At 45.7% G+C, this 26,368-nt stretch overlaps 1 protein-coding gene across 3 annotated transcripts in view; it reads right to left on the reverse strand.

The window, feature by feature from the left end:
- Window positions 1-26,368, reverse strand: part of TSPAN32 (tetraspanin 32) — an 882,228-nt gene that overhangs the window by 450,551 nt on the left and 405,309 nt on the right. The gene's annotated exons all lie outside the window — the stretch shown is intronic.

The raw sequence follows: 26,368 nt of genomic DNA on the forward strand, positions 1-26,368 counted from the left end.
TACATTTGTTAATGGCAGGTAATTTGCATATCTTCAGTAACTGCGAACTGCAGTCGCTTTAATCAAGTCATAATGCCCAGCAGTCTTATCAGTTAATCTGAGGTTTTGTGCTCGAAGTGTCTGAATGTTTTTTTTTAATAGCTGGTGGAATAAAAACATCTTAACCAGGTCTGCCTTCAGCGACTCCATTTGTAAGCACGATGCATGCATTTCATTGAAGTCCTGTTAGAAACAAGCACTGTGAAAGCCAACAGTTGTGGCTTGTGTACAGGTATTAGGCATTTGCAGGCACTGCTATTAGAGGCCTTGCTACTCACACCATGTTTAAGCTGTTACCATTGATGGACAGTTAATACCACCATGGCAGTGCGTGGCAAGTGCCATTCTCGTGCCTAAACAAAAGCCTGAACTGTTGGCATTTCCAAAGCTTGTTAAATGATTGGAGCCCGATTGCAGGGGGGCCTATGTTGATGGTTATGAGGGTCATGACCCCAGCTCGCAGGGAAGCGGATGTTATCATTAAAAAACTTGCAATGTGTCTCTTGAAAAAGATTTTTGAAAGTTTATTTTTGTTTGTTCCTGGACGAGCAGCTAGACGACCAAGAATCTACTATCAACCGCCTACACCCACCAGCATAGCTAAAGATTGCTACCATTCCCCCACCATGAAAGTGAACAATTAAAACAACTTCCGCATCCAAGGAAACCAAGAAAGGACAAAGACAACAAAAACGGTTGCAGAGTTTAATTTGCTCGACTATTTTTCAGTTCCAGAAAAAAAAGATTGTGGCATATTCTCCACTCAAACGACCATGCTCCTATGCAAAGAGGTGCCTCCCTACACGCCCTATGAACATAACTTCCCCCCAGGTGTGTGCAAAATTGTAATCACGAGTGAGACAAAGGAACTGAGCTTCAGTACTAATTCCGCTTTACTTCTGGATAACACATAGGCCTGCTGCACATGCAATGTTAAATGAAGAGATCAACCAACACAAGTCGATCCTAATTTGCTACGCTGTGGAACAAATGATCTTAATCACCCCTCCCCTCCATGTGCTGCAAGGGGCTGGATGTTATGCTTAACTATTATTTATTCGTATTTGTAGAGCGCACAACAGCCCGTGGGCATCGTGGCGCTTGTTACAGAGAGTGAGCAAACTTAGTTACATGGAAAGAAGCATTTTACAATTATTGCATTTTTAGTACAGAATACATTATACATTATGAAAGAGGCAGTAGGAGATAAGTGGTATTAAGTGTGGGTAAAAACACAGTGAAGGGGGTAAGTGTTAGTTGAAGAGGAAGGCAAGGAGGGAGTTTTCAGCTCTGGAAAGGCTAGTCATCTAAAACCTGCTCAATAAGCTCCACCTGCCCTGATCTACTTACAGCACCCCCTAAGGCCCGCAACCTCTGTGCCGTCTTTGACAGTGATCTAAAACGTTTAATAACTCCGATTATCTCTGCTAGATTTAACCTGCTCAAGTATAAGGAAACCCCACCCCGTCCAATGGATGGGTTTTGAACACTTGTGGGTTGTGATAGGTGCGTGCCACGAACAACAAAAATCTCGGTTTTTGATTTTCAAATGTAGGCAGGTCTGCACATAGGCGTGCTGGAGGTGGGTGTGTGTGCAGGAACTGTGGGGGAAGAAAGTGAAAGTACTCCTGGGAGAGGAGGCAGAGGCAGTGCTTTAAGTAGGAAACACGGTTTCACTTTGGCAGTTTGTATCCCGGCGCACATGTTCAATGAGCCATGCAACGCCTGCGCGTTTTGCTTCCCCAGCCTTCAAAGGCCCATTGGGTGCAGGCTAGAGTAATGCAGCTCTGAATTTGTGAAGGGAAGCTCCTGCGCTTCCCAGCACATTCAGGGCTGCTGAGGCGTACTCCAGGAGGAGCCCCAGCTCCTACTTGCATGTGCAGGAACCAGGAATCTCTCACTGCTTCCTGCTTCCTGTTCATAACTAGAGCTGGGGGAGCCAGGGAACTCTCGGATAGGGCTGAGCCAGGGCCGAGCCTCGTGGTCTGGCCTGGCTCTAGGGGCCCAATGCAGGGGCGAGCCCTGAAAATGGCTGCACAAAAGGAGAAGAGGGCAGTGTCAGGGGCAAAAAAGGGACTGCAGGGATGAAAAGGGATTGGGGAAATAAAAAGCACAATAGAAAGCACGCCCTTATCTCCACGTTGAACTACTGCTCCTCCGCGCACCAGCCTAATTTTCTTCCCTAGTCTGTTTCTCCAGCTGACAACACTGCCTGGCTGCCTGTCCTGGCGCCTGACTTCCTGGCCTGCCCCAGCCAATCAGTGAGTGGCTGGGGAGGGACCGGCAGTCAGGCGGCCGGGATCGGCAGAGAGGCAGACGCACCCCTGGTAAGAATAAAAAAATGTCAATGCATGTATGATGAATCGGTGTATGTACGTGTGAATAAAAGAGTGAATGTGTATGAATGCATGAGAGAATGTGTTTAAATGTGTGAAAAATTCACCCTCTCCGAACAGCCCCTAAAATCAGAGGCCACCTTACCAGCACATGGAGCAGGCCTCTAATTATGGCGTTTGGGGTGCCCCCAAATCAGAGGCCTGTTCACCAGCAAGATGAGCAGGTCTTTGATTCGAGGGTGAATCAGAGCAGAGGTCCTCTCACCATGCCAGTGAGTGAGGACTCGATTTGTGGTGGTATTAGAGGTCTACTCACCATGGTGAGTGAGCCACTGATTTGGGAATGTGTGAGGAGAGGGTGCATTTTCTACTCGCTATCAAGGTTAAAGCAGGCATGGGCAGTCAAATAAATGGCATGCCAGAGGCATAAGGAGCAACCAGACCGGCCACAGTGATGCAGCCTAGTCTAGCCACATAACAAAACTTGTCATTTTTTTAAGATAAGTGTTGTTACATGGCTAGACTGGACTGCATTGCTGCAGCCAGTCTGGTAACATTTTCTGCCACTGGCATGGCATTCTTTGCTGGGCATTATGGTGAAAAGAAACATGATAAGATGTATGTGGCTAGACTATCCTACACTGCTACTGCCAGTCTGGTTTTGTTTTCTGACTCTAGCATGGCATTATTTACTGGGCATCAACTTTAAAGCAATGATTGCTTATAATGTTTGCTTTAACCTTGATGTCCAGTTAAAAATGCCATTCCAGTCAGAAAACATAACCAGACTGACTTCAGCAATGTAAGTAATTCAAGCCATATAATAACACTTATCACACATAATAAGTGTTATTATGTGGTTATACTGGCATTTTGGTGCTGCCATTCTAGCCTTTTTTTTTACTCTGGCATGACATTTTCAGTAGGCATAAGTCACTTATCGTGATGCTTGCTTTATCACAGATGTTCTGTGTTAATGCAAGCATGATACGTCTTATTACCTGGCTAGACTGGAATTATGCTGCCAGTCTAGCCTCTTCTTACTGTGGCACAACATTTTTACTAGGCATCTGTCGCTTATGATGCTTGCTTTATCACAGGCGACTTGTGATAAAGCAAGCATGATAAGTGTTATTACGTGGCTAGACTGACATTTTGGTATAGAAATTGTAGCAATTTCTTACTGTGGCCTGACAGTTTTTACTGGGCACCTACGTTAAAGCAAGCATGAGAGTTATTACGTGTCTGACATGCTTTCTTATTGTGGCATGGCATTTTTGATGGCAAAGGCAACAGGAGTATGTTCTTATGTGCAAGTCAGCTTAGGCATGATTTCTTATACATACTGGCATGGTGCACAAAGCAAACATCAGTATGTTCTTATGTGGGAATACTTGCTTACCAGCGTGAACATGTTTTTTTTAGTGTTTTTTATACTGGTATATATTGTCGGGCAAGGCATCGTGAAAGTGTGTTGGGAAATGCTCCTGTACACTGTTGTTGACTTGCATCTATTGGATTTTTTAATGCGTTACCCTAAAAAAAAGAAAGTCTGGCTTTTTACCTAATTTGTCACAGAAAGTGGGCTGTACAATGCACCATTTTAAAGCATTGTTCAAAACATGTTCTCGGTGGGAGATCCCCCAAGAATGCATTGGGTTGATTTTGGCTCCCGCCCGCTAATCTTGGTTAGCGTGGTCGTTCTGGCATATTTGGGGCAAATGTCTATGCCCCACCAGTTACAAAAATAAGCACCTGCCACTGCCTGCCACCTGCCATTGTGGGTGTGTGCAGGAATCACAGGCCCTTACTCTTTAGGCTTGGATTTTCGGATCTGGCTGGGGGAAGACTTGGATGCAGACACCGACTGCAGATGTAAATGGAAAGTTCAGACCAGTCAGAGAAGTGCACAGGACAGATGCATCAAGAATATGTTCCGATTAATGGAAATGTGCATTTAGTGCAGGTGAATTATGCATGTCGGTGACAGGGAAACTGTCCCCCTGCCAGCAGTCCAATCTATCCTCAAACACAAGGACCATTGTTGCCCTGGGTTTGCCTCAGAACACAGAGCCCTTTGTTCCGCTGAAAATGGAAGTAGCAAAGAGGTATTCCCTTTGAAGAGCTGCAAGAGACTGACGTCACACGCTTTGGGGACCGAGCCCTTGAGGGCTCATAATGAGCTCACAACAAAGGGACTGTAGTCATACGTGGTGCAGCAGTCACCCCAGTGGAGCTGCAGTGACACCTGAGGAGCCACACTCACATATTTTGGGGACCTGGCCCGTTTGGGAGGAACGTTATTAACATTGCAGTAGCTCTTTCATACCATATCACAACCAAGGGGCCATAATAACACGTGGTGCAGCAGTCACACCGGTTGAGCTGCAGTGACATGCAGGGAATTTCAAATATACATGGAACACACCAACAGAGCTACCATCACACTTCTGAACTGTCTGTAGCTACACCCGAGAAAAAGTCATACAATATGAGTAGTTGCAGAAACTCCCAGGTTGATAGTCACGCCCAGTGGCTGCAGTCCCATCTGTAGAGCAGAAGTCACACATTGGGTAGTCTGAGAATACACCCCGGGCTTTAAGTGGGCCAGGGCTCACCAGGTCTCAACAGAGATCAATGTTGCTCTTGGTCCAGAGATCTGCTTGGCATTCCTGAACTCATTTCTCATGGCTAAAAGTCAATAAAAAGATAAGTGACAAACCTGATTTTCCCCATGAGCTGTAACTATTACATAGGTTTCTGACATACAGAGTTAGATATCTTTTAATTATCTAGGGAAATGTAAGAGAGGATACATTGGTTGGATTTTGCAACAAATATATTGACCACCTGTCATTAGAATGATTTAATACAAATTAAGAATTGTAGATTTTTAAAAAAGAAATGAGGGACTGGAACTTTCATTTATCTTCTTTGATTTCATTTCGTTTTTATTTTTGAATATTGCTATTTTAAAATGATTAATTATATTATACTTAAATCTTTTAAAACTCTCTTTTACTCACTGTCATGCAAGGTGCAAAAACCTGACTTGGACTATTAGGCCACTCATTTGTCTTCTAAAGGTCGCTTAGGTACTTGCGATTCTTAGAACCAGAGGCGTTGCTAGGGGTGCGGGGGGCTGAGGAGGCTATAGGTGCAGGTCTTTTGCTTTTTGCACCGGATAGAAGCTCAGGGGTTACAACCGCGAAGGCTAGCTAGCCCCGAGTCCCAGTCCCAAAATTAGCGTAGCCCCGGGTGTGTTCCAGACCTAGCAACACCTCTGCTTAGCACGCATCATAAGCGTCTCATGTCCAACCCCTACACATGGTTTCTCTCTCTTTAGCCCTCCCCCTCCAATATTTTATCCCACGTAAAGTGCTGCCTCTGCCTCATCTCCTAGGCGTACTTTCATGTTCATCCCCTACAGTTCCTGCACACACACACACACACACGCACGCACGCACGCACACACACACACACACACACCAGCACACCTGTGTGCAGACCTGCCTACATTTGAAAATCAAACCCTGAGATATTTGTTGTTTGCAGCACGCACCGATCACCACCCATAACTGTTCAAAACTCTTCCGTTGCCCCATACACCCCCCAAAGTGTGTTTCCCTTTGGCAGTTCAAGACAGCCCAGGAGCACTCCCTCAGCTATTGGTTGCAGTAGAGGGAGTGCTTATTGTTTCCACTCGGCTGACTTTTCGGCTTGCTCAAAATATGTGGGTCAATGCCCTTTCACCCATTATGGACGAGCCGCTCCTGGTGCCAGGCTCCCCGCTTCCAATCCTCCCTGGTTCCGCTCACCAGTGTCCACCCCCCTCTTTGCCCTCAGGAGTGCGTGCCTTCTCTTTGTACCTTGTCTGCCCTCTTACCTGGCAGCAGAACCAGCTACCTCTGCTTTTCTCCTTTCCTATCTTCGCACTTAAGATGTGATGTTATTCAGCCTCTGTTGGAGGGTCTCCAATCCCCAAACCAACCTCCTTACTTTACTTTCGGTCACTGGACCGTCACTTGGGTATACAACAGGCGTTGGCTTACAATGCCCTTACCAACTAAGACCAGGGTGAGCAGAGTTCACGTTCCTCTGTGCACATGCATATATCATGAAACACATCTGGGTACGCCAATGCACAATCCCTATGCATAACACAACTGGAATGGTCCAGCCCACTGCTGCCAATCGAAGAAACGATGAATCCAGAAAGGAACGCCCACTTCATCTCGAGGATCAGACACATTTATTACAAGGAACTACAGATATAAACACAACATTCAGTTATCACAATGCTCTTTCCTGGACTCGTAACCGGGAAGGCTTGTGGCCCAAACCCTGTGTTCCTGCCAATACCACTAGCTGGCCCTTTACTTTCCATCAACCTCTCCCACCACTGGACTCCATGATGTTACATAAACCATAACACTGGCTTGTTCTGCGCTATAAGGCAACTACGTAATGCCGGCTCGCTAACTGGATTCTGGTAGGCAGAGTGGCTAGCTACCTACCTGAAGAACCTGGCATTGGTAGCAATCCCCAGGCCCTTAATATGCCTGCCTTCGGGCAAGCCTGGGTTCACACGCCATTCCATTGGGAAGAGCTCTTCCCAGTGATCCGGCAGATCAGCACCGCTCCATTGGCACTGCGTGCCGTACAGGCGGTGTCCATTTTGGTGAATAGCTTCCTCAGGACCTCACCCTGAAATCAATCCTCCCAAGGTGTGTGTCCCACTGGGGCTTAGTGTGACACCATCTACAGCCCCCCTCCCTCTACTCCCCTAGCCCTATAAGCGACTCTGTATCAGACATCATTCCTGTGAGGGAGGTGCCTGATTAGACGACCCCCAATAGAATTCTGGCCCAGGAAGTGCCTTTCCCATTCCCTCAAACACAAAGAGGCCCAACAAGTACAACCGCCTCCATTCCTTACCCACCCGAGACTGGTTTATACCAAACTCAAACCCCCTGCGCCACTCCCCTCTCAACTATGAGGCGATCACTCTCACCCACAGCAGACTACAAACAATAATGCTTGCTCTCAGTCCTGCTGCTGTGCACAGCTCAGCTGAAATCCAACCCATACCAGCTGTCCAAGTCCTCCCACCAGACCCGTCTCCGCTTACATGGCATCCTCTGGAAGGCAGTGGGGAGTTTCCAATCATCCCTTTCGGCATCCATCTTGTCTCACACTTCGTATTGAGTTTTTCTTTTAAATAAACCTTCCACCAAATATTGTTTTCAACAATACATTACAAGAATAAAACAATATTTACAATTATAAAACGTCAAAACCTCTTGTTAGAAGAACAACGCCATTGATAAAATCCCCCTTAGAGCACCTGTTCGAATATCTGATTTAAAAATCGACATAATCTTAAAATCAATGACAGTGACACTTCCATCCCTGCAGTCGTCACTCAAAAATGTATCCATGCACACGATTCACATGTAAACAAAAACACTGTCGTTCATCAAAGAAGCTACACATCTTCCAATTATACCACATGGGTCGCTTAAAGACAGACACAGGAGGTGGCAGACTTCTTCTTTACACTGCTGGATTGGGGCTGCACTCACCATGCAGTCCTATGCTAGAAAGAGGCACTGATGTCCTCACTTCATGGGCCGCCACAAGAGTTCTGTCTACCATGTAAGAGAATCCCCTCTGAAGTGCATTGCAACTTGCAGACAGGCATTGCTATACATATATAAGTCAACTACATGAGTAGGGTGCCAAAACAAACAAAAAAAACTTTCAAAGGAAGTTAATCAAAAATATATTTTCTATTGCAATTGAATGTTTTTGTAAAAAACGACATCTACTCTATGCTATGATCCCACAACAATAAACACTATGAACCTATTGTCACACTATATTAGACCCAAAAACATCACAAGTCTTAGAAACATACAAAAATAAACATACAACAATAAACATACATAAATAAATCACCCAAAATGTGTATACGTATAATTTTCATATTAAAAAAGGTAGACAACAAACAATTCACTTTGTTTGATCAAAAAACGTTTTCATCTGAATCAATTGCTACGTGTGCCAGAGTTCACATGTATATTCATTTTTCCAACATGTTTCTGTCATATAATGATAAATATTGACATTCATCAGGGAAACCAATGAATAAATGGATGTCCTCTCAACTCTATTTTACTGAATAAGAAATGAGTTCAATAAATAATTTATATAAGTTTTTACACTTCTATTGTCATCTGTTTCCATGAGGTTGACAACATGGCACAACCGCAATTTCATGTAGATGTAGATTACTGTGGAAAAAAAAACAGAACACTTACTAATTAGTGGCATGACCACAAACATGCTCTTGCTGCGATAAATACAGACCAACATGGAAATTATTGAATACCTTTAAAACTTGGCAAATGGAACAAGCTCCAGAAGGGAGCAGAGTACTCTATTAGGATGAAAAGTTCCAGACAACAACCAATACAGGAACAGGAATTCCCATTGTCAATATGCCTCTCACAAAAAAAAAAAATATTCTAATGGATTAAAGAAGGGCACCAAACTGACCTTCTAAATAGCAGTGCACTGGAGTGTCTGCTGCAAATATGGTTCTTCATGGATAATTCGGCAAAAATTCACGGAAAGGCCTGCTGAGATAAAGCAAGTGTTTAGATCTCTGCTCTATAATTGATAATGATATTGAAGATAATTTAAATGCATTGCACCACGTACTGTCCATTTGTTAGGCGTTACATTTGATTACATTCCACCAGGGGCTCCTGCACCAACTGTATTTTTAAATTGGATAATAAGTGACACACTGCATCTGGAACAAGTTCCAGATAGTGAGCTTGTATAAACAGGGAACGTGAAGCTCAGGTCCCTACTGTTGGAAAGAGTCGAATTCGCTCAGGTGTTCTACACGTGGTGCGGTGATAACACCGAATTCTTTCTTACCTGCAGTAAATATTGTGAGGCCGCTAGTAGCAGTGCCGCTGGGCCCGGTGGCAGCCCAGGCTCACCCCCGCACATCGAAAACAATGCATCGGGAAACGTCCGTGTTGGTCTGTGTTTATCACAGCAGGAGCCTTTTCTCGGGCCATGCTGCTAATTAGTACCGTTTCTTTTTTCTTTTCGCAGTAATCTACATCTACATGAAACTTCGCTTGTGCCATGTTGTCAACCTCATGGAAACAGAGCACAATAGAAGTCTAAAACCGTGTATTAATTATTTATTGAACTCGTGTCTTATTGGGTAGGTTAGAGTTGGGAGAGCATACATATGTTGACTGGCTTCCCTGATGAATGTCAATATTTATCATTATATGACAGAAATATGTTGGAAAAATGAATGTGCCTGTGAACTCTGACACACATATCAATAGATTAATATGAACACATTTTTGATCAAATACATTGAATAGTTGCTCCCTCTTTTTTAACATGAAATGTGTACATTTTTGGTGACTTATTTATGTATGTTTACTGTTGCATATTTCAAAGTCTTGTGATGTACAACGTATTTATGTCTAATATAATTTGACGATTGGTTCTCAGTATTTATTGTTGTGGGATCATGATATAGAGTAGATGTCGTTTTTTTAAACAAAATAATTGAATTATAATAACAATTAGTACCCAGCGAGAGACAATCAGATTGTTACACGCAATCTGATTGGCCCTCGCTGGGGATTTACCCGACGCAGAATCCCTCGAAGCTTAAACTTCCTTCATATCACCGGCGTGGGGTGTGGCAGCTGCTCCGTCAATGAGGAGGCTCGGAACGGGATAATCGCCGCTCCGAGCCACCACACGGCTGGAGGTTGCCATCCTCCCCCACCGGGGATTCAGGTAAGTGTTTTCTCCACCCCCAAACAATCCCCTCTCTGCCCTCCCAACCCCACTTACCTTCTTTTTGGTCCTTTTTCGAGAGCAAGTGCGCTGGGAACACTTCTGTCCCCAGTGTGTCCGCTACCGATGGCTGCCATGGAAAGGGAAAACAGACTCAGTTTTCCCTTCCTCAGTGGGCATTTTTTTTTTACATTGAACAGAAAAACAATGCTATTAGTACACCGGTTTTGCATGTCGGGATACTAATAGCAATAAGCCCCTCACCGTAAGGGCTTTGCCGAGTCAGGTAATGCCCCCGCGGCTCGAGGCTTATTGCTTAAATATATTTTTGATTAACTTCTGTTGAAAGGTTTTTGTTTAGAACCCCTACTCATGTAGTTGACTTATTATCATTGCAGGAAGTGTAGGTAGCTCAGAATCCTGGTGTCTTCAGAGTTGATATATACATATGTGGCACCATATTAGTAGCACACCCTTTTAGGGTGGCCTTGAACTCCACTCCCGTCATGCATCAGTTGATCACTTGATTAACCTCTTGTTTTATGTATTGCCTAATGTTCTCTTCAATAGATGCTCCTCTTCCTGTTTCCTATTCTGTGCTCTCTCCCTTCCTCTTACGCCGTTACCTTTCTTCCATGTTTACCCTCTTCCTGCTCTCACAGCTTGGTCTACTCTCCCCGTTTGTCCTGGTTAGGCTGCAGAGAACCAAATCACAGAAAATCCCTAAGCATGGTGGAAGGCCCAAGGTGGGACAAATCCACTTGGTGCAGCAGGGTTTTCTAATGATAGGGGCCACGGCTGTGTCTATGGCTAGATGTTGCATTAGGAAGCAATGGCGTAGGATAGTGTCTAGAACTTTGCACTGACTGGGTGGGTGTGATGCACAGGTAAGTGCGCTTGCCCAAAGCCCCACAGAAATGGGGACCCTGTAGGCAGCAACTGTTGCTGGAATAGTAACTGGCCTTTGGGGTGTCTTGAGGGCCTGCTTCCTGTTCAGAGCCCTCATGTGAAGAAACGATTAGTGCCCTGCAGGAGTACAGGGATGAGTAGTGGATAAAGCTTCTACTCAGACCCAGACTACTACTAAACCAGCAGTATTCCCGTTCACAAAGGTGAGACAGGCCCAACCTGACAGGTATACCTCCTACGCCTGCTTAAGGTAGCATGGGCTGAGGGCAGGTTATACTATTCTGGAGGCATGTGAGCTAGCACAAAAGTAGACCAAACAACAATAGCACTCTGCTACCAAAATAAAAGAATTTACACCCAAGGTTCGATAAAAGTAGGATCCTGTAAATAAACTAAAAATGCACACACACTAATTGAAAACACTGAAACCCAGACTATGCAGACAAAATGAAAGGGGCCCCCTTCTTTGTTGTAAGAAAGGGATGCACAGCCAATAATATCAGCAGCAATGTCGAGTTAACTGAAGATATCTTTAAAAAAAGGTAGCATGGTGCCTTACTGGTCTCTAGGGCACTTTATGTATGTATGTATTTATTTATTTATTTATTGGGTATTTATCATGCACCTATACACAATGTGTTTCGAGGCGCAACAAGATAAGAGGGTGGGGGAACAGGGAGGACAAAACAAAACGATCCTACTAGGCCTTGTGGCACTCGAATCGTGCAAGTGCAGTAAAAAGAAGTGCTGGGGAGAGCGGATGAGGGGGGCGGGTGCGAGTCTGGGTGGAAGGGCCCATGAAAAAAAGCAAGTGCCAGTGGAGGCAAGCCGGACAGAGCCAGAGGAAAGCAGAGCATGCAAGGGAAGGAAACTCCACAAGCTAAGTGCGATGTAAGCGCTTTGGTGTAAGGCGCTATATAAAACCAAATAAAATACAAAATAAAATACAAAAGGGGCAGGAACGGCTGCAAAGGTGCAGGCCCATCCAGGCTAGTGTGGGGGTAGGGGCCCAGAAGGCCAAGTGCAGGATGTGGGTGTGGGTCAAGGAAGACCAAGTGCATAGGTAGAGTGGTCTAGGGGGGGTCTGGTGCCCTGTAAAACCTTGAAGGAACCAGACATCCAGTCAAGAGGCAGACACAGACATTAGCAGGGGAGGGAGAGAGGGAAGGAAGAAGAGAAAAGGATGGTCTTGAGAAGCTTCCGGAACGTAAGGAAATCCGTCTGAAGTCTGAGAGGGCCAGGTAGGCCATTCTAAAGGGAGGGGAGCACCTTCGGAGGAGAGCGATCTACCCCCCACTCTCTGCTTGGAAAAGTGTCTGTTCCGCAGAGAGTTAGAGCTAGACAACCGAAGAGCTCTAGCAGGGAGGTATTTCAGGGGCCTCGTTGCAACATTAGCGCAACAAGCACACCTGTATTTACAAGCATGTTTTTTCCATTACGGATAGTATGGGTTGATAGTAATATATTTCATGGAATTTGTACCCGATTACTTCATTTTCAGAGACACGATTGAATGATTGGGGAATATTCAGGGAAACTCTGCTACCAATGGTTTGCACAGATGAATGCTAGAATTATCTTTAAGAGCAAGCAGCGCCACACTGTTGCTTCTTGGTTGTCTCCACATGAGGTTTGGGCGCTACACTTTTGCCAGCGACGGAGCACTGCTCATACAACATTTGTACTCCATTACTCTGGTATCATTGAATCAGTCTTTTCAGTCATCCCAGAAGTCACATATGGGAGTAGGTGTTCTACCGAGAAGTATGGTGAACACGCGTGTGATCAAAAATGAGTAGGGGTACAGAGGCAGATAAGGGGTTGGGGGAGTAGGGAATAGCTAAAAATAGTTGGGGCAGGCGTATTTGAGGGGGTAACCCCCCCAAAAAAAATCGATGACCATTTTCATAATTCTGTACACGTTTAAAAGCCAGGCGTTGCAATTACTGCTGATGAAAGAACATAGAACCAGTACAGACCAGCTGGGCTGGAAGGCACAGCAGCCCCTCATCCCATCTACTGCCCATTCTGTTTTCAACTTATGAAGAGTTTTTGACAAGAAATTGGACATATTCTTTTTCGTTAACTCCAATGCCTCACAGTTCATAATAAATTATCTGAACTATGAAAACGCAGACAACTGTTTTGTTCATCTGTGTGGATGGTTCCTTTGTATTTGCTATCCATCCACGTCATAAAGGAAAATTATGGGGCACCTACCACTCTCCCCTAAATCATATGGCGGCAGATGAACAATGTTTCAGCTCGTTAATAATTTCACTGCACCACTGTCCAGCTGCAGGTCATGTTCATGACGTTTCTTCTGCCGAATGTTGATCTCAGTTTTACATAGTGTGCTCCTCTCCTGCTCCCAGCAGATGAGAATTTCATCTTATGTCATTCAAATCCAAAAGGGGCATCACCACGCAGGGGCAGAGGTGTGCTGAGAACGTTTATCCTAAGCTTTAAGACCCCTATCCTCTAGTCAACATTTGAGTGGGTTTATTCCATGAAAGGCTTCAGGAGACAGTTTTCTGCCTATATTTGCCCTGGAACCGGATGTGCTGCCACAATAATTTCACAGCTGGAAACTGAGTGGGGGATTCAACTCAAACAATCATTGGCAGTGCCAACAGTTTTGTATTTTGTGTAGGCATGACATAGTAACATTTCCCGAGTGCCTGGCAAATGTCTAACTGACCATTAATGGTACTAGCTGCAAAATGGTAGGAGTACCTCGACTCATAACAGCAGTGCCTGGCAAAGCCCATCTATTACCTATTGACATGCAAAGACAATTTATTTTGCCAATGCTTGTTTTAGCAGGACTTCAGTGAAGGACAAGCACACTGCTTATAAATCAAGTAGCTTAAGGCACACTAAGTTAAAGACACTTTTGTTACACCAGCAGCACATGCGCATCTCCAATCAAACCATTATCTCTAAGATAACTTGTTTGAAATAAAACTGGCAGGAACTTTGAGCACCACTGCTTGATAAAGCTATCTCAAACAGACCCCAAGAAGATTTGTTTGGATGGTTGCGGGGAGAGTAGAGGCAAGAAGTGGGTGGGAATGGCCATAGGCATTAGCATGGCCAAGTGGAGTGAATGGGTGGGTAAATAAACACCTACTGGCTTTGTGTCCCTCCCCATCTACCACCTAGCTGTGTTAAAAGTCAATAATTTTGGCTTATAGATGTCCCTTTAGCACCACCCAATAGTGAAAAATCATAATGGAGGCTCGCGTTTGCATTGCTTATTGCTGCCGTACACATTGGATCTTTGCAAAGGGAATTAGCCAGCTTGTGTAAATGTAGGGAGGTCATTTATTTTATAATGTCCCACAAAACAAAAAAAGGCTATCCTTTACATTTGCAAAACAAGGTGTATTGGCTTTACCATCTTGCATATTTTCACTAAATCAACGCACTGTCACATTGCTTAGCCTGATGAGACCATTATGTTCTTTATCCTGCTCAATTGCCTTTTTTGTTTCCCCTTGATGTTACTTTGCTGTAGAGTGGCATGAACACAATTATTTTTTCTGTATTATACATGAATATACACATGTCATTAACAATGCTTTCTTTTTAGAAATCTGTGCAATTCCATATAATCTTATCACTTCTTCATGTATATTTGCTTAGTTTGTATGTGCCATAGGATAAAATAAGTATCGCATTTATATTCAGACTTTGCTATATATTAGATACAAAACATTTGACATGAATTGGTAGCAATGGTTACAATATAAAAAATGAGAAGAGCATAAATGTATGAGTGGAGCAAAATTGTATGGGCGGGGCATATGTTCAAAGGCATGGTCTAATTTGTTGGGCAGAGTATAACTATGTTGGGTGGAGTTTAGGGGGGCCCCCATCTGGAGATCTTGCAGGGGGCCCCCACATTTTGTGTTACATCACTGGATAGGGCGGTAGTTCTCCAGACAGGAAAGGTCAGCAGAAGTCTTTTTAAAGAGGGGCTGCACACAAGGGAGTGCTTGAGGAGTGAAGGGAAGGATCCAGTGGCAAAGGAGTGATTGCAGAAATCGCCAAGTCTCAAACAAGGGAGACAATGTTTTCCATTCATGTTCTGGAGGAGCAGGGTAGCACCTGTTTGGATAAGACTTTCATAGAGCGGACTTGTCTAGAAACCTCATCAGGTGGTATGGGAGAAATAGAGGAGAGTAGGAAGGGAGTAGGGAGGGGGCCCAAGGGAGGCCTGAGAGCGGGTGAGGGAAAAGGGTGAGGAGTAGAGGAAAGTGTCAACAGATGCCCTGAGTTTTAGAAATTGAGAGGCCAGAGAAGTACAGAGGGCCAGGGAAGGCAGAGGAGAAGCAGAGACTACAGTAGGGTTGGCGAGTTCCCTGCTGATTTTGAAAAGTTCTGCTGATTTATTAGTGGCTGGAGAGATGCGGGCTTGGATATAAGCCCTTTTTTTCACATAGATCGAGAGCCTATACTGCCTTTGGAGCAGGCGGCAGGCCAGTTTGTCAGAGGATGTGCTTGAAGCCTGCCACTTCGGCTCAGCTGCTCTGCACTTGCGTTTCAGAGCGACCAGGTCGGAGTCATAACAGGAGTTGCACTTGGAGGCAGGTTTAATGCGAATCCTCATGATAAGGGCAAGGATGCCCAGAGAGTTGGAGATGGAGAGTTGGAGGTTAGTAAGGGCTGTGTCAGAGTGAAAGTCAGTGGCAAGAGTAGGAGGGGGAGTGAATGTGGCAGAAAAAGCAGCAACTGACACTTCATAGGTTGAATGACAGAAAAGGAGGCTGGCAGTGTGTGTGGGTGCTTAGCCAGGGGACCAAGGGGGTCCAGGTTAGAGGACAGGAGAGAATGATCAGACCAGGAGAGAGAAGTAATGAGAGGGTTGGAGATGGGGATGTTTGAAGACATGAGAGCATCCAAGGTATGTCCACCTGAGTTCGTCAGACAGGAGGGAAGAATTGAGAGGGAAAGAGAGTCACATAGGTTGCAGAAGAGCCCAGAGGTGATTATTGAGGTCTCTGAAGAGGAGGAGCTTGGAGGTGGAGGCCAGGAAAAGAGGAGAGGTCAGCCCTTCTGAGAGGAAGTGGGAGGCCTGGCCAGGGGGCCTGTAGATGGTAGCCAGAGTCAGAGAGAGGCTAGTAGAGACACCAACCCTGCAGACAAGGCATTCGAAAGAAGAGTAAGCTTGAGTGGATACGATAGGCAGGCCAGGGTAACAGAACCACTTTAAATACATGCAATGCTTGTTCCTGGGACTCAACAGCATCAAGACAGATTTCAAACTGCTTTAAATCGATCAATTTGGCATCAAAAAGATTCGAGTTGATGGTTTCCAGTGGATTGCGGGCATTGAGACAGTCGAGTAAGATGGAGATGGTCCAGGCATGCAGTGAGATCCTGTAGCATTGAACGGCTTGTATCAGGTGATGAACAGGCAGGCAGAAAGTTGAGTCAGAGTTTCGAATCAGCTCAAAGAGGTCAAATGAAGTGATGCAGTTCAGCACTGCCAAATGGCTCGAAAAATGTCTGGAGCGCAAACAGGTAAAGGGTCAAGTCAGTGATGCAGTGACTGGACAGTGGATCCAAAGAAGTGAGTGTCAAAGACTGCTCTGGCTGGCTGCAGAAGCTTGGAAAGCATCTCAAAATAACTGAGTCGTCTCGAATATGGATCACAGATGGAAAATAGGGTTTGTGAAAATGTGTGGACCCCTAACAGCCTCTATCTGTGTTTCAGTTATATGTCACTTGTTTCGTGTGAGTTTTCAGCATTTTCCATTTTCCCAATCTATTGCATGATTTTCATATTTCCCAAATGTGTTTTCTGTCTTGCACTTCATGTGACTGCATCTTAATTTTCCCTGCCTATAAATCTATCCACTCACCCTGACTACAGTTTCGGTGCTTTTTATGCTCATGGTTTATTTCTGCCAAGTGCTTGCGTGTTTCCCTGTGTGTTTATTTTGTCCTGTATTCAACTATTGCATTAACACTTCAGTGTACTTGCTTCCAACATTGCCTGATCACTGCATTTTGTACTTTTACGTTATGATCTCTATAGTCGCTTGTTTTCTGGTACACTGGAAATTGCCCACCATTGACATTGTGTCTTTGATGTGGGAGTGGCCCTGCCTTAATGTGTGGACCAGTGTTGAATTCCTGCTATTAGGTTTAGTCCACTCTTTGTCTTCTGCAAGTGGTATGTGTGTGTGGGGGAGGGATTGGAGGGGGGTTGTGGAATCCCAGTCATGATCCCGCCCTGGGAATGGACTCCATCCCCTTCAAAAGGATGTCACTTCATGTTGATGTCGCCCCCATGGCCAATCACTGTACTATGTTGCCTAATGCTATGCCTATGCCTACTGCCCACGATGTTGCCGCCCCCATTGCCAATCATTGTACTATGTTGCCTAATGCTATGCCTATGCCTACTGCCCATGTTGATGCCGCCCCCATGGCCAATCACTGTACTATGCTGCCTAATGCTATGCCTACTGCCCATGTTGATGCCACCCCCATGGCCAATCACTGTACAATGTTGCCTAATGCTATGCCTACTGCCCATGTTGATGCTGCCCCCATGGCCAATCACTGTACTATGTTGCCTAATGCTATGCCTATGACTACTGCCCATGTTGATGCCGCCCCCATGGCCAATCACTATACTATGTTGCGTAATACTATGCCTATGCCTACTGCCCATGTTGATGCCGCCCCCATGGCCAATCACTGTTCTATGTTGCCTAATGTTATGCCTATGCCTACTGCCCATGTTGATGCTGCCCCCATGGCCAATCACTGTACTATGTTGCCTAATGCTATGCCTATGCCTATGCCCATGTTGATGCCGCCCCCATGGCCACCCTTGACTCCACCCCACTCACTATTTCCGGGCCACTCTCCACTCCGGCTAGCCCGCCCACCTCCTCACCCCTCTCTGCCTACACACTCAGGTGGGCACTGATCAATGCCCGATCTATACCCGTACACGCCCTTGACATCAACGACCTGCTCATCAAGGACCACCTCGACCTCCTCATCCTCACTGAAACTTGGCTCAATGAAACGTCAGGCCCAGCCTTATCCCTTGCCAACCCACCTGGGTATTCCATCCTCAGGAAAGACCGCACCTCGTAGAAAGGTGGAGGCATTGCCCTCATCGCCAGGGAAGCCATTGCCATTAGAGAAGTTGAAGGCCTGCTTGACAGCACCAGCGACTACCTCCCTCTAAAAATTGACATTTCCCCCAACTGCACCATAACCATGCACATTGTATATAGACCCCCAGGCTCATCCTCTGACTTCCATGACACCCTTATCCACGCACTGTCCAACAACATCAAAAAAACATCACGGGTCTTACTTCTGGGTGACCTCAATCTAGGGCTGAACGACCCCAAGGACCCCCCTGCGAAATCCCTCAAGAAAGCCCTGTCCAACCTCGGCTTCACACACTCCATATCCAAGCCCACTCATATAAAAGGGCGCACCCTCGACTGGATCAGTCATCACAACTGCTCCCTTCTCATCACTGCTAACACCCCCACCCCTTGGTCGGACCACCACTACATCCAATTCACCCTCGGAACCAAGAAAGTGGCCCTCGCCCCCCCCACCGTGCCCAGCAACCTACGCCAGGAGCTCCCGTCTTCTCACAGCTGAGAATCTAGCACCCTACCTCCTCAACCCTGCCCTCCAGGCCCCCCCCCTCTAACAACCCCGAAACCTTAGCTGGCACCTTTAAGGATATCATCACGTCAGCCGTTGACGCCATTGCTCCTTTGACCCTAAAAAACGCAAAAAAAGCCAAACAGGCCAACTCATGGTTCTCCAAAGAACTTCTTGAACAACGCGCGCAAAAAATGACGGCCCTCTCCGCCTGGAAAGTCAGCCCCTCTGAGGCGACCAAACTGAAGTTCAAAACAATCTCCAAATCCTACAAGGCTAACATTACCTTAGCAAAGGCCGCCTCCATTAACACTAGGATCGCTGAAGCCAAGTCAGGGTCCAAGGAACTATTTACCATCTTTAGGGAACTGGAAAAACCATCTGCCCCCCCCCCCCCATTAATCATCAAAGATGACAAGTGGTGTAATAGCATTCAGGCGGCCATGCTCGACAAGCTCAACACCCTCCAAACCAAAATCCGCGGCCACCAAAAAGCCCTCTCCAACATCATAGCTAAATTGCACGCTGAGCCACCCATCAAGACCAGCGCCTCCCCTTTATTTGAATTCAAAGATGTCACTAAGCGAGAGGTCATCACCCTGCTCAACTCCATCAAACCCTCCAATTGCAAGGGCGACGCCTGCCCAGCTAGCCTCATCAAAGACTCAGCACCTATCCTAGCCCTCTTCCTCACAGCTTTTATCAACTCCTCCTTCCAGTCAAGCCATGTCTCGTCCGGACTCAAGGAAGCTTGGGTGCGCCCACTCCTTAAAAAACCCTCACTTGACCCCACAGTCCCTGGTAATTACAGACCTATTACCACTGTACCCTTCCTGCTCAAAATCTTGGACAAAGCAGCTTACCTGCAAGTCCAGAAGTTCTTAGAGGATAACCGGCTCCTAGGCCTGCGGCAATCTGGATTCAGCCCACGGCACGGCACCGAGACGGCCCTCCCAGAATTTAAGAATCAAATGGACGATCTTAGAGATGCAGGCAAACCTGCACACCTACTGCTCCTTGATCTATCTGCGGCCTTTGATCTCGTGGACCACAACACCTTGTGCCCCATCTAGCCACCCAAGCCAATTTCTCCCCGAAAGCTTGTCAATAGATCACCTCCTTCCTCCAAGAAAGGGCCATGAAAGTCTTTTCGGAGTCTGCATTCGGATTTGCAATGAGGTCCTCTTCTGAGCAGCACAAGGCACAAAGTCTATTAATTACCACCGTGATGTAATTTCCCTTTACCTGCCAGAGCCTGACCCTTGAAGTACTGTCCCTTTCCCTGCCCCTTGCGTGTGGTTCCTGTCTTCCTGGAAGGTGACAAGTTGTTCCCAGGGAGGACAGAGGCTTTTCCTGTGGCTGAGCCCAAATGGTCTGTTTTGGGTGAAACTCAGTCTGGGCAGTGAATGCACAGGAGGCCTTCACAGGAAGGGCACTAGCTACCAAGCTGACAATATAATGACACCAAATGTTTTTGGCCAGTATAATTGTGGATTTCCAGAGACCACCATGTCATAAGCACAGATGGCTTATATCTAGAGTTCTATTATCAAAACGGTTCAGAGTCACAGGTAGGGATAGACTTCTTGCTCTGTGAGCATACACTTTTTTTATACAAAAAGAAAGTCCAGTATTTCGAATGGTGTCACTAAACACTCTTACCCCATCAAAAGTGGAGTCAATTATCACAAACACTTTATTTAAATCTAATAAATTTCATAAAAACAATCATAAAAATGATCATAATGCATAAAACATATATAATATGTTAAAACCACACAAATAAGAACACCATAAGTGAATAATGTTATAGTTGTTTCTTTAGGATCATACACTCTGATTCCTATGCCACACTACTAATGGCCTATTTCCTATTGGTGTAATATAAACAACCCGACTTGTACAAGTTTCTGTCCTTCAGATACAATAATGTGGGACATTCTTCAGGGGAAATTGTCTTGTGCCGGAATTAAATATTCTTCTTTAGGGGAGAATCCTGTTAATCAAAAACAATGGACACCCTATTAGTATCTAGTAAACCAGTATTAGTCTTACTTTACATAAATAAAACCCTCATCCCTAAGAGGGTGAACAGTAGGTATGAATCTGACTACATACCTCTCATCCCATTGATAAATCTTAGGCCTGTTCTGAAATTCGCTGATTCCCAATTTCTTAAGGAATTCTTGCGTTTCCTTATTCTCTCCTTTCTAGGGTAATGAGTGATACGGGCAAAATTAGAATACGGGCAAAATTAGTCTGGGGGGACTTTACACATATCCATTTCTATTCACTAACATTCAACATTATTATAGTCAATCTTACCTATCTCCATACTGGTCTGTAATGTAGTAAGGTAAGCACTATCAGTCCTGTGTCAAATATTCCACCAAGGACTCTCCCATATCAGTGGTAAGTGGAAACTTTCCACCACCCTTTATGAGTTAGTAATCTGCAAAGAGACAGAATCCCTATTTAGTGACCTCTCATCTTCCCACATGTCATGGCATAATCACCCCCCAACATCAAAATGATGAAGGCCCTTTTCCTTACTTACTTCCAAATGTGCCTTATTCCTGCCTCACTATTCCTGTGTCATCATCCTCATCTGGAGATTCGCGTATGGATTCGCGGGTCAGAAAGCCTCTCTTTAAATACCCGCTAGCAATATTGAAATAGCGCGAAATTCGCGGGTCACAAAGTGACGTAGTGACGTCATTGCGCACCACGTGACGCTGTGACGTCATCGCGCACACACGGCACGCGATGATGTCACGGCGCCGCGAGCGTGCACATCCCGGCATGGAAACCCATACACATTGGCACCACGTGCGAATTCCCAGACACAACGCCAAAAATATTATTACCAATCATCACGGCGTGTCCATTGCTCTCAGAAAATCAAGGGCAAAACCTTCAGTGCGAGTTTTTCCTTTTGGTTGGTATACATCCATTCAAGTATTGATGTCAGTAATACATATATCGGACTCACATATCTTCTTTCGAAAAGATACAATGGACACCACCTAAAAATTGGTGGCCACCGTCTCCCCATAAAGATCTCTGACATTACTCACATTGACTTATTATAGATTTACAACAGCTGTGTTTTTACACAATCTAAACACAGGACAAAGCATCGATAAAGACAAATGTTTGGACAAGGATAAATGAACATAATCTTAACAAATGTCACATTACTCAAATGGGCATTACATCATTTTACACACCCTTTAGTATTACATTATTCAGAACGCAAAGGGTAACGCCAGGAAACATCTAGAGTTACATCGGCCAGGTTCTGAAAGCACATCATTATAGGATTTTGCTTTAGGGCTTCCCATGATTAAAGGTAGAGCCTGCCTGCTGGAGATGTGGGCTCCATCAGTCTGTTGACAGGAATCCATGTGCCGCTTTGCTCTGCCATGCTGCCAACCTATAAGGCAGCTACATAGAGGAGAGAATAGACAGGATCAGCAGAGTTACATGTTTGCATTCTGCTTTTCAGCATGGAGCAATATGAAAGGGGATGAATGGAAAGCAGACCTCACTGTTAGCGACAGATCTACCTGCGTCATTTTATTATTTAAAATAAAAGTGAGCTCATGCTCTTTCACCCTCAAATGGCATTCTGTCACACCTTCCTCTCTCGCGAGATACCCTGCCGACTAGCCCTCCAACCCCATGGGAGACCCTAGAGCAGTGGTATTCAAACTGTGGGTCGCGACCCCCTAGGTGTCCGCGGGTGCATCCCAGGGGGGGCCTGAGAGCTCAGCATGAAAAAAGGTTTTTTTTTTTTTTTTTTTTTTTTTTTTTAGATTGGAAGAAATGGGCAGGGGTGGCCCACATAGGCGGGCTGAAGCATGAAACTGTCTCAGGCAACAATGAAAAAGTGGCCCACAGTTGTAAATGGATATTCATTCCTTTAGTCACAGACTGGGCCTCATTACTACTATGGCGGACCAGTAACAACGGTGCTGGTAAGCTACCGGCACCGTTGCTACCGTTCCGCCATAGTAAGAGTTGTGCTCGTGGGTGCTTGACAGCCCCCGCCAGGTCTGACCTCAGCTCGTCGGATGCACCGGCACCGTTATTAACGGTGCCGGTGCATCCGAGCTCCCCCTTCCCATTTGAGCCATATGGGGCTCAAATGGGAATGGGGATCTACCGGCACCTTCGAAAGGGCAATTATCATGTCCGCCTAACTCGGCATGACCTAGTAATTGCCCATTCGCGGGTGCCAGACCCGGATGCAACTCCAGTGGCAGCCGTGCCGGTTTTACCGGCACAGCTACCGCCAGAGTAGTTATGAAGCCCACTGTTTCAATAGTACCCAAAGGGGTGCTTTGTGTTAAAATGTAAGTAAATTGTGATATATTCAGCAACAATGGTCAACATTACTAACTGCATAGTGGCCCCTCACCCATTATGGAGGAGCTAAGGAGCCAGCCCAGTGAAACAGTGAGCACTCCCTCAGCTGCTTTATCCAGCTAATGGAGTGCTCCTGGGCTGGCTGAACTGTCAAAGGGAAACACTGTTTCCCTTTGACAGTTCAGTTTAGTTCTCCAGCCGCACATGCTCACTGAGCCATGCAAGTGCTGGGGCGTTTTGCTTCGCCAGCATTGCATAGCTCATTGGAAATGCTGGCTGGGGCACTGCATGTCTGTATGTCCGAGGGGGAGCTCCTGCGCCTCCTCGCACATACGGACAGAGCAGCTGGAGCAGCACCCACACACAGGCCAATGCAGAAGGTACGTTTATGTTCATTGTTTTTATTTAAACATGTGTATGGATGCGTTATGAGTGAGTGTATGGTGATGGATGCTCATGTGAATGATAGAGTGATTGCTGTATGAATGTGCAGCGCCTTGCATATACACATAATCATGTTCATTGTGTTAGGACCAGTGGGGCCCAGGGGACAGGGATGGTATCTTTTTACCGGACATCTATCATTCAAAACCCTCTGCCTTGTCCACAAGGCTTTCTGGGGCCTCGGTCCAAAATACCTTCAGCTATTCCTCCGCAAATACCTCCCCTCTCGAGCTCTTCACTCCTCTACCTCCAACTCCCTCAGGGTCAGCCGTTTATCAAAGAAACGAGCTGGGGGTAGATCTCCGTCTTCGGCTGGGGCCTCCCTCTGGAACAGCGCCCTGCCACTCTAAAACTTGAGGAGAACCATCTTTCTTCCTGCACTTATCAGACCTACCCTGTCTGCTGCCTTAAACGTAGCACTTGCAAATTGCTGGCTGCACTACCACTGTTTGTTGCCTTTATTATTTATTTATTGTTATTTATCTGTTTCTCCTCTGCTTCGCACTTTCCACTTCTCCCCCCTTCCATGCACTTTTCCCCTCACACTTGCGCGTTCTCAATGTCACTGGGCCTAGATCGCTGTTTTATTCTCCTCTGTTCCCCTCCCTTGCCTTGTCACGCTCTGAAACACTTGTGTACGAGCGCGATAGAAATAAAATATCAATGCCTGCCCCCTGGACTCCCAGCAACAATTGCAAACTGTTTGGCTATTTACCCATTTTTTGTTAAAAGTATGCTCTACAATGCAACATTTTAACCTATTATTTAAAAAAAAATTCACAGGGGGAAACCCCCCCGAACCTCCCCTTAATGCCCCTCCACTTAAAAAAGATTCACCAGCCGCCACTGGCCCTCAGACTGTGTTGGGAACGGGATGGGGGAACCGAGGGACTATGGTGGGAGCACAATGGGCGGGAACCATGGGATAGTGATGGGAGCAGAGTGGGGAGAGCCCTGGGTGTGTGATGGGGTGGGGAGAGACCAGCGACTGGGTAGGAGTGGGATGAGGGAGCCCAGCGACTTTGATGGGAGCAGGTGACGGCGCGCAATATATACTGTCCATTTGGCATTTCTGGGGGGTCCCGACCTGCCCAAATTTTGCTCAGGGGGGCCCTGGCCAAAAAAGTTTGAAGACCACTGCCCTAGAGGCACCTCTTCTCACACTAACTTCCCCGTGGCCTGGCAGACTCAGCCCAGTAGGTCTCACTGGGGCCACCAAATATTGGAATACCCTATACTTTATTTGTTATGGCCATTTAAATGGTAAGCTCTTCATTGCTGATAGTTCATTGGAGCAAGCACTGTTTCTGACAAATACCCAATAGGTTTTAACGTGTGTGTGATAAGATCTGTGATTGTTGCATTTTTCTACGGAAACCCACGCAATGCTCCAGTTTGCTATCCCGATTTCCGTCCCTTCTTGAAGACTACTAAAATGTGTCACACACAGTCAAACACCTTTTTAAAACGGTCTACCTTACTATCGCATGTGCTTAATTGTGCCTATTTGTCCATCAAAAACGTGTTAGCTATTTGTGGAATTTCACATTTTCTACTCATCATATTTGTAGTATACTTGTGTCAAAGACATGACTACAACCAGGTGTTGTTATCACACATCACACAATGGGCCTCATTACGAGGACGGCGGTAATCTGCTGGTTCTACCGGTGGGTTGCTGCGTCCTCGTAACACTGAATCTGCTGCCTGATAATGTCCCACTGCCACTGGGACATTACAAGTCCTGGCGGCCCGGGATATCAGGCTGTGGATTTGTGAAGTCCCCATTTCCGTGGAGCCCCATAGGACTCCATGGGAATGGGTTCATGGAAGCACAGGCACCGTTCTTAACAGTGCCAGTGCTTCAGTGAAAACTCTGCTGCCCGAGGCCGTTGCGCCTGGCAAGTCAGACCTGCCGGGCGCAACGGCCCTGGAAGGCATAGTTGGAGTGTGGCGGGCCGGTGCGACCAGAACCCTTATTTGCAGACCACCACACTTAGAATAAGGCCCAATATCTTTTGTTGTGTGTATTTAAGTCATGAAAGGATATTTACAAAATTGAGAGGCAATTTTGTAGCTTGGAGTCTTCCATTTATGATGGTAAAAATAGACCTATAGTCATACTTATTTTGTTGGACGTGGGACTACAAAGATTCATATATTTGTCAGAGTGGCCTATTTAGCAATGAAGCCATCTCCATAAAACAAGGAATTCATGAAGTCAAATAACACTTATTTCTAACAAATATAGCTGTGAAAATATGTGGACAAATGGCTAAGTTGCAGACTGGTGTCAAATTCTGGCTTTATCGCTTAACTGAAGGGCGTGCTCCTGGATAATCATTTTATCTCACAGTGCTTTATATGCCTAAGTGGAAGTCTCTGGAGGTGACTCAGTTCACACTTTATGCTAGTAAATAAATGCCCACTGATGGTAGTATTCAATTTCTAATAACAAACCATGGGATGAAGTACGCCTACAAACATTGAAAAGATTGCGCAGAGTGTTTCTTGACCCAATAGACGAATGAGGTTCAATGGTCGAATTCCAATATAAGGTCACAGAACTTCAAGGGGATACCTTATTCCTTACGGTAGATGGCTGTCATCCCCTTTAATGCATGGTCTTTTGCTTAGTCTAATGCAAGAAATATCCCATTTGCTGTTATATTATAATGTTGTAAAAGCTGTATGAAACAGAAATAATTTGACGCTTGTAATGTTTTGCAAGAACTCGTTTTATTCAGTTTTATATGATGCATTGAAAAGCT

Source organism: Ambystoma mexicanum, chromosome 11 (genome assembly GCF_040938575.1).
Source record: "Ambystoma mexicanum isolate Mex_15411 chromosome 11, UKY_AmexF1_1, whole genome shotgun sequence".
In the NCBI taxonomy this organism is placed as follows: domain Eukaryota; kingdom Metazoa; phylum Chordata; class Amphibia; order Caudata; family Ambystomatidae; genus Ambystoma; species Ambystoma mexicanum.